General features: G+C 44.5%; 1 protein-coding gene across 6 annotated transcripts in view; it reads right to left on the minus strand.

The window, feature by feature from the left end:
• Positions 1–12,854, minus strand: part of MTSS1 (MTSS I-BAR domain containing 1) — a 402,627-nt gene that overhangs the window by 152,401 nt on the left and 237,372 nt on the right. The gene's annotated exons all lie outside the window — the stretch shown is intronic.

Genomic DNA, 12,854 nt, shown 5'->3' on the forward strand with positions numbered 1-12,854 from the left:
CTTACCTTGCTATTAACATTTGCTTTAGATTGGTTCCAGAGCAGCCCTAATTTAACGAGCAAATTTTATGGCTGCTCTGGAGCTGTCGGAGAGGAGAGGAGAGAAGAGAAGAGAAGCACAAGCAGGACCCCTCCCCCCATGACCCCGGAGCCTTTTTAAAAAAAAACTTTCCCTGGTGGTCCAGTGGAGCAAACCCCTTCCCCTATGCAGGCACAAACCTCTCTCTCCTGCACCCAACCCACACCCCCGCCCCTCCCTGTACCTTTACAACAAGGTGGAGGTAGAAGAGCAGGAGCAACGGATCCTCCCTCCTGCCTGGAACAAAATGGTGGCGCCCAGGCCTTGCCCAATGCATGCTGGGATGCACTGCGCAAGGCTAATCATATAAAGGGGAAAAAAAACTCCTTATATGGTGTTTAGACATGCCCAGTGCATCCCAGAATGCACTGGGCAAGGCCTGGGTGCCGCCATTTTGTTCCGGGCAGGCCCTAGGTAGGAGGGAGGAGCTGTTGCTCCTGCTCTCCTGCCTCCACCTCGTTCTAAGTACAGGGAGGGGTGGGGATGTGGGTTGGGTGCACGAGGGATTGGGGGGGGGGGATCGTGGTCCATTGGATCACCAAGGTTCTGGGGTCATTGAGAGGGGGTGCCCACCAGGGAAAGTTTAAAAAAAAGACTGGGGGAGGGGCAGGGTCCACTGGACCACCAGGGTAAATTAAAAAAACAAAACCCAAAAAACAGTGAAGGTCCAGTGCATCAGTGTCAAATTCATTTGACAGCTCGAACTCTCAAACAGCGAGGATGCACAAAGGGTGATCCATGCAGCTTATTTGCATGCGATCCCCTGTGTGTATCACTGGCTGTTAGCAATTCGCTAAATTTTGTGAGGCATCAGAGCCTTGGTCACAGACGAGACTTCCCTTACAGGCTTTGGTCAGTAGAGGGAACCTAACATACCTGCAAAGTGGAACAATTAGCTGTGAAAGTAGTAGAATCTCCTTGACTGAAGGTTTGTAACAGCAGACTAGAAAAACACTTTTGTTGGGATGACGTAGGTATAGTGGATTCTATTCAGAACCAAGGGAACAGACAAAACTAGTGATTAAAGGGATTCATTCTAGGGAAGTTAAGCAGACAGGCTACAAAACCAAAAACACATGACCCCTCTTCTCCCTCCCCCCCCCCCACCAAATGTTCTACCACTGCTCAAATACTGTATGCACAGAGCTCAAAATGCTAAAGGTTGCTAGCGGGATCCAGATCCACCCAACAGGGTTGATCCATTCCTGGGTTTACCCCACTGCATGCAGGGACTTGTAGTCTTGCTTTTCTTAGGTAACAATGGTAAAATTAGAACTACAGGACCCTGCTGCAATGGGTAAATCCAGGATTGGATCAACCCTGTTGGGCCAATCTGGATCCAGCCGGTAATCCTAAGGAGCAAATGGACTACATCTCGGCAGCACTGAAACTAGTATATGTTAGCTACTCACACGAAACTGAAAGCACCATGCTAACCACTCCCCTACCACAAACTTGGCTTTCAATAGTGACACACCATTTCTCTAGACTAGGGATGCAGGAGTTCAGGCCTTGAGTGTGGCAAACAGGCCATATTTTCACGCTATCCCTAATGAATATGCATGAAACAGATTTACATACAATGGAGTTAGTATCCATTCAGATCTCTCTTATGCATATTCATTAGGGACATCTTCAAAAACCTGGCCTGGTTTTTGCATTGATGGCTTCAACTCTTGCCAATCTAGAGCAAGGTGGAAGGAGTCTGTGCGGCTCCCTACAAGGCATGGAGTCCAGTGGTGTAACTACAGGTGACTCCAAAGAATGCTGAAATCCCACGAGAGGTACACAGAAGTAAAACAGGTAGTGGGAGTAGACCAGGACAATAATCTTGGGTCTTAAAAAATCTTTATTGGTCAAAGACAGCACAGTACCATGTTTCAGCCACCGGCCTTGCCTCAGGAGTCTTTTATACATGAACATATATGAAAATCTCCAATATCTGATGTTTCTTGAGCAAAAGTTGGTCTTCAAAAAGACCTCTGACAGATGCTACAGACAGTATTCAACCTGTGCATCTAGTTAGCAAGCGGCGAGATTATCATAATTATGGGTAGGACCAAGTCCATCTATTCTTGGCTCAGGTTCACGCTGTCTGCCCCCCCCCCCCCCCAAAAAAAAAATACAGTTCAGCAGTGGCCACCTCATTCCCCTCTCTCCCTCTTCCACATCTGGATCCAGCATTTGCCCCCACCCACCCACAGCCCGGCAACTCCCCCTACCCTCCTCTCTTCCTGGTATACCTCATCACCTTCATGGGCAGCAGCAGTGACACACCTCTATTGCCTGTGCCAGCCTCAAAGGCTTCCCTCTGCCACAACCTGCACTTGCAGATGTCAATTTCTGTTTCCTCTCTGGCGGGACATGGCAGAGGGAAGCCTGCAAGGCCGGCAAAGGCATTAGAGGTGCATCGCTGCCACTGCATGTGAAGAAGCTGAGGTACATCCGCAGGGTGGGGCAAGTGCAGATCTGGGGGCAGAGGAGAGGGAGAGAGGTGCAAGACGTAAGGGGGGAGGTGGGGAGGCAGTTTTGGAAAGCCCACCAACTTAACAAGTCTGATGTAAAATCAGAGCTTATTCTGATTAAATGGGATAGGACAACCACCAACCCCACAGGGTACATTTTTTCTGGACTAATATCCCTTAATATCACCCTCAATCTCCAAACTACAGAAGACCAACATTCTTTCCCTTTCTGGTGCAAGAGATGGAAACCGAAGTCAATACACTCTTATTTGTCCCAGCCAAAATCAAACCAGAACAGCAGGGAATGAGGATGTTTGCACACCTGCTAATTAAGAAAGCAAATACAAGCAGACACCCCCCTTTCCCCTGAATATTAGCACAATCCCTGTAACATACATGCCTGCATGAGAGTTTAAAACCTCAGTGACCAGACAGGACATTTCCTGTTGATTTACAAGTGGCTTTCAAGCTTTGTTTAAGCAGCTTGTCATTAGAGAACAGGAAACTTAGCTGCTTAGATACTATTATCATTTGTATATAAAGACAACAAGCAAAAAAAGATTGGCTTCCCCTTTTCTGTCTTTGTGGTGGCAGGCCTCCTCCTGCCTGCTTTGATGACCATCCCAGTGCTCCAAACAAACCAAAAGTAAATATTGCACTGTTGATCATGGATGGGCAACCACAGTCCTTGAGGGCCACAACCCAGTCTGATTTTCAACATTTCCACAATGAATATGCACGAAAATTGATTTGCAGGCACTTCTTCCACTGTATGCAAATTTATCTGTTGCATCTTCATTATGGAAACCCTAACTGGGCTGTAGTCCTCAAGGACCATGGTTGCCCATCTCTGATCTAGATCAAAGCCCAAGAACCAGAGTTACCCATGTATTTTGATCACATCTTTTAACCCTCTACTGTGGGCTTTTCAGGAGTCAAGCAGCAGAAGTACTATTTCTCATGATGTTATTGGACACAATACAGAAGCCACTTATTCTACTACTTACCATTTCTATAGCACTACAAGTTGTGCACAGAGCTGTAACACAAACACGTAAAATGGTCCATGCTCGACAGAGCTCACAATCTATTCAAGACAGACAATAGGGTGAATAGGATATTAGGGAGTACATTTATTTTTGGGAATGATTACAACATGGGTACTGAACAATGGATTAGGGTTTAAGAGACAAAAGCAGCCTCTAAAGGTGGGCTCTTAGCTTGGATTTGACTAGAGCTAGGGACAAAGTAAGATGCAGTGACTCGGTGAGTCTATTCCAAGTGTACGGTGCAACTCAAGGGCCAGACACAAACACTGAAAAGATCACTTCGTCCACACACTCTGCTCACTTGTGACTATGTGCTGTCAGATTCTTATTGACTCTGGTCTTCATCTCCCTTCTCCTACTACTACTACTAAAATCCCTTTGTCAGTATCCTAGATAGGTCTTGATTCTCACACTATTTCGGGTCTCAAACCTCTATTGGAAGTCTGTACCAGGAGTCTACCATCTTCTCTGTGTAGAAGTTGAGTGGCCTCAGAATGGGCCCTGATATGTTCAGCTGCATTAAAACAGGATCAAGCCATACTCACGAGCAGGACCAGTACAAAGGAAAATTTGTGTCTATCTGATAATTCTCTTTCCTGTAGACACAGCAGACAAATCCAGACACTTGTGGGTTGTGATCATCTACCAGCAGATGGCGAGAAAAACCAAACTGAACTCCGACACATATGACGGTATGCACCTTGGTCAGTCAGTATTTCTGGTAACAAAGCAAAAGGAATAGGGCAAACATTTCTCCCTCCTCACAGAAACGAAGCATAAACCTGTTACTACTACTATGTATCATTTCTATAGTGCTACTAGACGAACACAGCGCTGTACACTGAACATGAAGAGACAGTCCCTGCTCGACAGAGCTTACAATCTAATTAGGACAAACAGGACAAACAAGAGATAAGGGAATATTGAAGTGAGGATGATAAAATAAGGGTTCTGAACAAGTGAATAAGGGTTAGGAGTTAAAAGCAGCATCAAAAAGGTGGGATTTTAGCTTAGATTTGAATAAGGCCAGAGATGGCGCTTGACATACTGGCTCAGGAAGTCTATTCCAGGCATATGGTGCAGCAACATAAAAGGAATGGAGTCTGGATTTAGCAGTGGAGGAGAAGGGTGCACATAAGAGAGATTTACCCAGTGAACGGAGTTCCCGGGGAGGAATGTAGGGAGAGATGAGAGTGGAGATGTACTGAGGAGCTGCAGAGTGAATGCAATAAGAGGAGTTTGAACTGTATGCGGAAACGGATAGGAAGCCAGTGAAGTGACTTGAGGAGAGGGCTAATATGAGCATAACGACACTGTCGGAATATTAGTCTTGCAGCAGAATTTTGAACAGATTGAAGAGGAGAGAGATGGCTAAGTGGGAGACCTGTGAGAAGCAAGTTGCAATAGTCTAAGCGAGAGGTGATAAGACTGTAGATGAGGGTTCTGGTAGTGTGTTCAGAAAGGAAAGGCTGAATTTTGGTGATATTATAGAGAAAGAAACGACATGTTTTAGCAGTCTGCTGAATATGTGCAGAGAAGGAGAGGGAGGAGTCGAAGATGAACCCAAGGTTATGAGCTGATGAGACAGTAAGGATGAGATTGTTATCCACAGAAATAGAGAATGGGGGAGAAGGAGAGGTTGGTTTAGGGGGAAAGGTAAGAAGCTCAGTCTTGGTCATGTTTAGTTTCAGATGGCGCTGTTAAACAGTAGAACTATGCATAGCCAATCATAGCAAGAAACCTAAGCAGAGAAACAGACTGAACAGACAGTATCACCCTTGAGAAAGGGTAGGACTCTGGTTTCATCTAATGTAACTAAAGGAAAGAAAATCATCAGGTAAGACAATTTTTCCTTCCTTGTCATCATCAGCAAATGAATCCAGAGACCTGTGGGATGTAGCAAAACAGTCCTTAAGTAGGGTGGGAACCAGACACAACTGCATTAAGAACTGATGCCCCAAACTGATGCACCAAAGAATGTTCATCAACCGAACAAGGTCTGGAAAAATGTATGCCACAAAGACCACCTCGGGGACCTTCATAGAAGAGAATGAAGAGGAGACACACCCAAATAATATGCACCAGACTCCAGCGAGATAAGGCTACATATGAGGCTGCACTACTCTGACTGGGGCCCACCAGGTGGAAGGAGGGAGAGAATGCCCAGACATGGAGCAAACCATGACTGATTAATGGAAGGGGGGATAAAGTGCAGCAAGCTTTAGCAAGTTTGAACTGCCTGATACTCATAACTCTCTGCTGTCCTCATAATTTGCAAGCAGCACACAAGGATCAGCACTGCAAGGGGACTGAAAGTCTGAGAAGCCAACCAGGGGATGGGAGGAGCAGAAAGTAAGACAGGGGGGCTGTGGATGGTGGGGAGACTAAGCAATGTGAGCTGGGAAAGGGAGGATGTGAACATGAGCAACAGAGATTGGAGAAGGGTGAATATCAACATTGGGAGCAAAGCCACCTAACACAAATATTTTTTAATTTACTCTCCCAGTATTTGTCCACTAAAATATATACTCAGGCAAAATAAAGTCTTTCATTGATTTTTCTCCTGTTTTTACATTTGTTATACACACTGAAAATTCCCAGGAAAAATAAAATGAAGGCTGCTATCTATTTTGGAAGAAGAATCTAAAAACCAATAAAACAGTATACTTGAAAGGTCTGGAACCATAGCCTATAGTTCAAAACTTGCAAAATTAAGTATCAAAGAGTACATTCGCCATTTCTTTTACCAGCTTAAGTTAGCAGCACTTTTTCCTTTTTTGCAGTCAAAATGGGATCATATAATCCCTAAGATCTGATTTCAACAGAAGCCACTGAATATTTTTCTTATTACGAAGGCTAATAATCCTGTTTCTCTCTCTCTCTCTCATGAAATAACAGAAAAGCTGTGGAATAATAAAATTAGAAACCTGCAGGAAATAACCAGAGGGTGGCAGCTGCAGGCTCCATATGCACCGGCCCAGAGCCACAGGGATGCAGTGACTGAGATTTAGCATGAGAAAGACATTAATTTTGTTTAACAGTGCCATCAGGCTTCTGTACAACCTCCCCCCCCCCACCCCCAACACACAGACACCAAATCAATTTACCCATATTTTGATTTTAAAATGGAAAGAGAAAAATTCTAGATAACTTTGATTCAGTCTCCCTATGGAACAAACACTTTATGAGGAACCATATGGGTCTTCTCTACTCAGGAGGCTGAGGGAAGCTATCAATGTGGGCTACCATTAAAACATGCCATTTTACCACTAATTTGTGCTATTTTAGCACAGGTCTCTTTTATGTAACAAGTTTTAAGTTTTGTTAACTGATGTTAACAGTAAAACAACACACACTCTCTCTCTTCCTTGCCCTCATACCCTCCACCCCCTCCCTTTAAGGCACTTTCACTCCCTCACCCCAAAAGGTACACTCTTTTCTCCCTCCTCCCCAGCATTCTCTCCCCCTCCCATTACTGACTCCTCTAGACGCTGCTGCGACTCTTCTGTTTCCACAACGCCACTTCTCATTTCCAATTCACTTCACTCTGTCATCCACAGCTCTATCCTTATTGCCAGAGTGCACACCCACAGCAACACACAGCCAACCTACTCTACCACTGTTATCTACATAGACACATCATCTTTTAAGTATACACAACATAAAGCGTTGTACTAAAGCAGAGGTGAACTGTGGCACTGACTGAGTGCAGAACATGCTACAAATAAATAAATAAACAGGGCACATCCAAAGCTTTCACAGTTAACCAAGGGGTGAATAAAGAGAGTCCTCTGCTGGAATGCAGGATACCATTTCAATGGCCTCTGTGTTACCAGATGCCAGTTCTTCCCTCGTGGCCTGTCCCTCACAAACAGGTGCTTTATGCACCTGTCAAGAATAGGCAATTGTTCTCCAAAGGGAATGCAAGGAGGTATGTCAGCATTTGTCTATTCACAAGGTCCAGCATAAATGAGCCAAAGAGTAATAAATAAATGAATAAATAATGGAATGCTACTGAAAAACAGGTCTTCTCTTTATAAGTACTATGTGAATTACTGGCTATCAAGGGCATAGCCAGCCCTCCAATTTTAGAGGAACCCAAGGATGAACTGGGGTGGCAAAATATATTCCCAACCTACCCTACCACCCCCCCCCCCCCCCGCACATATTAAAAACACCTTTGCTGGCCACCAGTCATAGAAATGAGCAGAGTAGAGTGGACGGATGTGAAGCGTTTGTTTACACTTTCAAACAACAATAGAACCAGGGGACACAAAATTAAGCTAGACTATGGCAGATTTAAAACAAATAGGAGAAAGTTTTTCTTTACTCAGCGTGTAGTTAGACTCTGAAACTTGTTGCTGGAAAATGTAGTGACAGCAGCTGACCTTACGGAGTTTAAAAGGGGTTTGGACAGATTGTCTCGATATATGGTTGTATTCTGATTCCCTCAGATGAAGTACCCTCCAAATGTCTATAAGGTTAAGGCTGGGGCATAATGTATCTCCACCCCTCCCCCCCTCCCCCCCCCCAATGAGTTGATGGAAATTTCTGCTTCCGAGTCAACTTCCTATCTAAAGCTGGGGAAGCCACTGCATTGAAGTTCTCCTCCCCACCCAATCACTAGTGTGCAGCCAGGAAAACCTAAGAGCAGTTTTGCAAGATTAGAGAATAAGAATCTATCAAGGACAGTCGGGACATAGAGAGACCAATATATAGGGTAGGCCATACAGGGCACAATTGAGAATTACCCAGCGTCCCTGAGGATCAGATAAAAACTTATATTCCTCAAAAGGAATGGATTATGCAGCAGAATGGCCCTACCCACTGTTCTAGATACAGGGGCTTTAACTGCGCAACAGTGCTCCACCCACTCTCAACACAGCTTTTGGTACTCAGATGCACTCAAATGGGTCTCCTGCAGCATAGCTTATCCTCGATCCATGACGGCGCAGCGCTGTTAAAATCTTCTTGCACTTACTGGGCGAATTAATGCCACATGCATTCCAAATGACAATATTAAGTGGTGCCATCGCAGATCAGGGACAGAACACAGATGACAAGCACTGTGAACATCAAAGCATCTAGACAAATATTTGGCCCCACATAGAAATTGTACATGTCAATATCGTGTATAGTCCTAGGTAATGTAGAAAATCAACCCATACACATACCCCCCCCAACTCCCCCTAACATTTCCTATCCACCTCCCATTGCCCATCGCACCCTCTCTCATCAACAAGAATACAAATGTAATAAAGCTGATCAAAATCATCAAACAGCATTATATTTAAATCCTCCACAGTTTAAATCAAAGGTCAGATAGCTGTAATTTGAAACCTGCAAAAAAAAGGTTACAGCAGTGAAACACTTGAAAATAAGATTAGCAGAGCAGATCTGATGGCGCAACACTCCACTTCAGGGTGCCTTCTGTGCCTCCAAGTAACGCTTAAGATGGTTGTTCTTCTCTGGAATCCATTTTCAAGGAAGCTTTAGTTGGCGAAATGGAGTAGATGCAGGCTGTTCAGGTTCAGGCTCCTTCTACAGATTCAACTTGCGTAGTACATTCCAAGCATCGGAGGCAGTTACAAAGCGATACACTTTTTCACACACACTCCCTACGCAGTAGAAGAGTGATGTTTTTAAATCACATGTCTTCTGAAGCATTGTTAGGGAGAGTCCTGATAAACTTTGACGCGGTGGTCACGTTATTGAATAGGCCTTCCAGCATGTGCAGCAGCCATGAACTTATCCTTGAGCTTATATAAATGAAAACAGGCAACAATATCCCTGGATTTATTCATTTGTGGAGTCCCCAGAGCTCTGTGCACTCGGTCCATTTGATATTGGCACAATCTGATTGGCAATATCTGCTGGCAAATATCTTGGATGATCTGACCACAGTCTTCCTCACCCTCCAATTCCAGGATGCCCTGAAAATGTGGCGCTGTTTCCTATTTTCAAGATCTTTATCAGCTAAGGTGTCGTTGCTAAGCAAAACCTTTATCAAGTCTGGCTGCTGTGTCATTCAGTATTTTTCTCTTGTTCCTCCACTTGTTGCTTCATGTTTTCCACTCTAGTTTCTAGATCCTCCTGGCCTCCTCTAATGTCCTGTATAAGGGCCTTCAATTCATTGCTTCATGCTTCTGCATTAGCATGGATGGAATGCTTTAATTCGTGAAGCATAATCTTCATATCTGACCTAACCCTACACATTTCTCTTATTATGACGATGTCTATATATTAACCGTGTCACCCTAGCTACTCCATACTATCCTAGTCTTCCCTTCTTCATACCCATCCCTATTTCCTTATCTATCTTCATTACTCCTTCCCATGTTAATTCACACATACTCAAAGCATTCTATTATTATGTTACATTATAGTTCGTAATATTCTTCTTAATGAATCTAATAATTGTAATTCTGTTTATTATGTAAGCTGCATTGTACCTGCTTCTGTGGGAAAGTGCGGGGTACAAATGTAATAAATAAAAAGTCCATTGAACATTATTAAAGATAAAAAAATGTTTTAATGGGTTTTGCCGGGTTCTTGAAGCCTGGATTGGCCACTGTCAGAGACAGGAGGCTGGGCTTGATGGACCCTTGGTCCTTTCCCAGTATGGCGATGCTTATGTTCTTATGTTCTAAATTTGGTGCCCTTCCCTTCCTCTTTGTGGCGCAGTAATATAGAAGTTGGCAGTGTGCCTCCAGTTGCCGACTCTGGGACTCCCCAATCATGCTCAGTTCTTGTGTGAACTGAGCATGTGCACGAAGTCCCAGAGTCGGCGGCAGAAGGCATGTTGACAGCTTCCACATTACAGCAGCAGCACAAGGGAGGGAGGGGGCTCAGGCACTGAATTTTTGGGGGGCTTTGCCATTTAACAGGGTGCTGCAGTTGGGAGGGGGCAGACCCCTCAAGGCCCTCTGTAGCTACACCACTGACCTCACTGCTTGAATTTGTTTTTATTTTATTTATAACAATTTACAATTTTGACAAAGCAATAAACGTGTACAGAAAAGTGATTTTAAGCAAGATAGAAAACACAAGTTACAACAAAAAAAATAAAAGGAAATCTTCATTCAAGTCCACAACTGTGGGATCCAAGAATACAATAACGGGGAATAAAGAAATAATATCAAAGAAAATATACTAGTGTTGTCTAAGAGTACAAACACTATGAGCCCCTTTTACCAAGCTGCATCAAAAGGGGGCAAGTGCTGGCGTTGGCGTGTGTTTTTGACACGTGCCAAGGCCTCCTTTTACCACAGCGTGTAAAAGGTAGGTCTTTCTTTTTTTTGAGGAAATGGCCTTGCGGCAAGTGAAGCACTTGCCGCGTGGCCATTTTGGGGGGGGAAGCACTTGCCACATGGCCAGATTCCCCAGATTCAAAGCCTTACTGCTTTATGGCCTTAAGTGGCTTACCTAAGCATGCTTCGTGGTGACTTTCCTTAATCTTTCTTTCATTTGTATTGTGATTATTAACGTATATTCCATGTCTTTTTTCCCATTCTTAATGGTGCTCTTACGGTATATTTGTTCATTTATTATTTTAATATCACATTAAGGGGCACAGTTATCAATCTAGGTTACTGTTAAGACGTATTATTTTACCACTAACTTGTGCTATTTTAGCCTAGATCCCATTTTATGTAATGAAACCTACTTACTAACATAACATAAGCATCGCCATATTGGGACAGACCGAAGGTCCATCAAGCCCAGTACTCTGTTTCCAACACTGGCCAATCTTGGTCACAAGTTCCTAGCAAGATCCCAAAACAGTAAAATGGTGAAGTTTCCAAAGCCCATCTTAATATTGGCTTATAGACTCCCCCCCCCCCCCCCCCAAAGGAAATTATCCAAACCAATTTCAAACCCCGCTAAGCTAACTGCTTTTACTACAGTCTCTGGCAATGACTCCCAGAGTTTAATTACACATTAAGGGCCCTGTTTACTAAGGCATGCTAGAGGCACGCATAGGAATATATGGGTAACTTTAGCATTTAGTGCATGCTAAAAACGCTAGCGTGCCCTTAGAGTAGCTTAGTAAACATGGCCCTGAGTGAAGAAACAATTTCTCTGGTTTGTTTTAAAGTTACTACTTTACTACTAACTTAACAGTAAAATAACATGTCAAAGATACCCCACATTGATAACTTCCCCCCTAAGACTAAAACAGAGGTGATGGTTCTTTCATTTTACAACTCCTGGCAGGCATGTCTCTGAGAAAATAATTTCTTAGCATTACAGGATCCACTTTCCAAAGAATTTTCTAGAGCTTTGGTTCTCAACCCAGTACAAAACTATTAACCAGTCTGGTTTTCAGGATATCCACAATGAATAAAAATGATAAATTTTTATGCAGTGCAGGCAGTCTACGCAAATCCAACCAGACTTACCACATGCTCATTGAGGACTGGATTGAGAGCCAGTATCTTACACAATCTTCCAGGACCCTGCAGGGCACAATTCTACAGCACTCTAGCATGTAAGATGCAACACAGTCCAAGAAGCACGGGAGGAAAAATTTAAAAACATAAACAAGCAGAGCTTTTTAGTTGATAAACCTTTAGTACAGTGTTCTGCTACGTACATTATAGATGTGGGGATTGCTAATTTGGACATACACCCAATCTCTTATGTTTATTCATTTTTATGTTTTTGCTACTTGGAGTCAGGGCTGCCGAAAGGGGGGGACAGGGGGGGCAAAATTTCCGGGGCCCGGCGCCACAGTCCCACCCGCCAGTGGGCCCCTTCCACCCGAACCCCCGCCAGGAGAAGTGCTGTCTTCTGTTCTGACTCCGGCGTGTGCGGCCCACACAGATGCTTCTGTGCGTCTGACGTGCAGGATGTCAGACGCACAGAAGCCCTGCAGAGTACAGGGAAGATCAGCTGAGAGGAGCGCGTCTGTGTGGGCCGCGCACGCCTGAGTCAGAAGACAGCACTTCTGCTGGCGGGGGTTTGGGTGGAAGGGGCCCGGCCCGGTGGCGGAGGCGGGTGGGACTGTGGCGCCGGGCCCCCCTCGGGGGGGTGGGGGGTGACGACAACCTGGGGGGGGGGGGGTGGCAGTGGGGGCGGGGCCGGGGGCCCAGAAGCGGCCTTGTCCCGGGCTCGGCTCAGTCTCTTGGCGGCCCTGCTTGGAGTTTTTAGCTTGAAGTTTTTGTTTCTCTGTGATACGGACTAGATGCATATTTTTCCCTTATGTATTTTGCTTTTATTATTTCAGTTTCTTTATGCATTCTTTGTAATGTATATTTAA

Source organism: Microcaecilia unicolor, chromosome 1 (genome assembly GCF_901765095.1).
Source record: "Microcaecilia unicolor chromosome 1, aMicUni1.1, whole genome shotgun sequence".
NCBI lineage: Eukaryota > Metazoa > Chordata > Amphibia > Gymnophiona > Siphonopidae > Microcaecilia > Microcaecilia unicolor.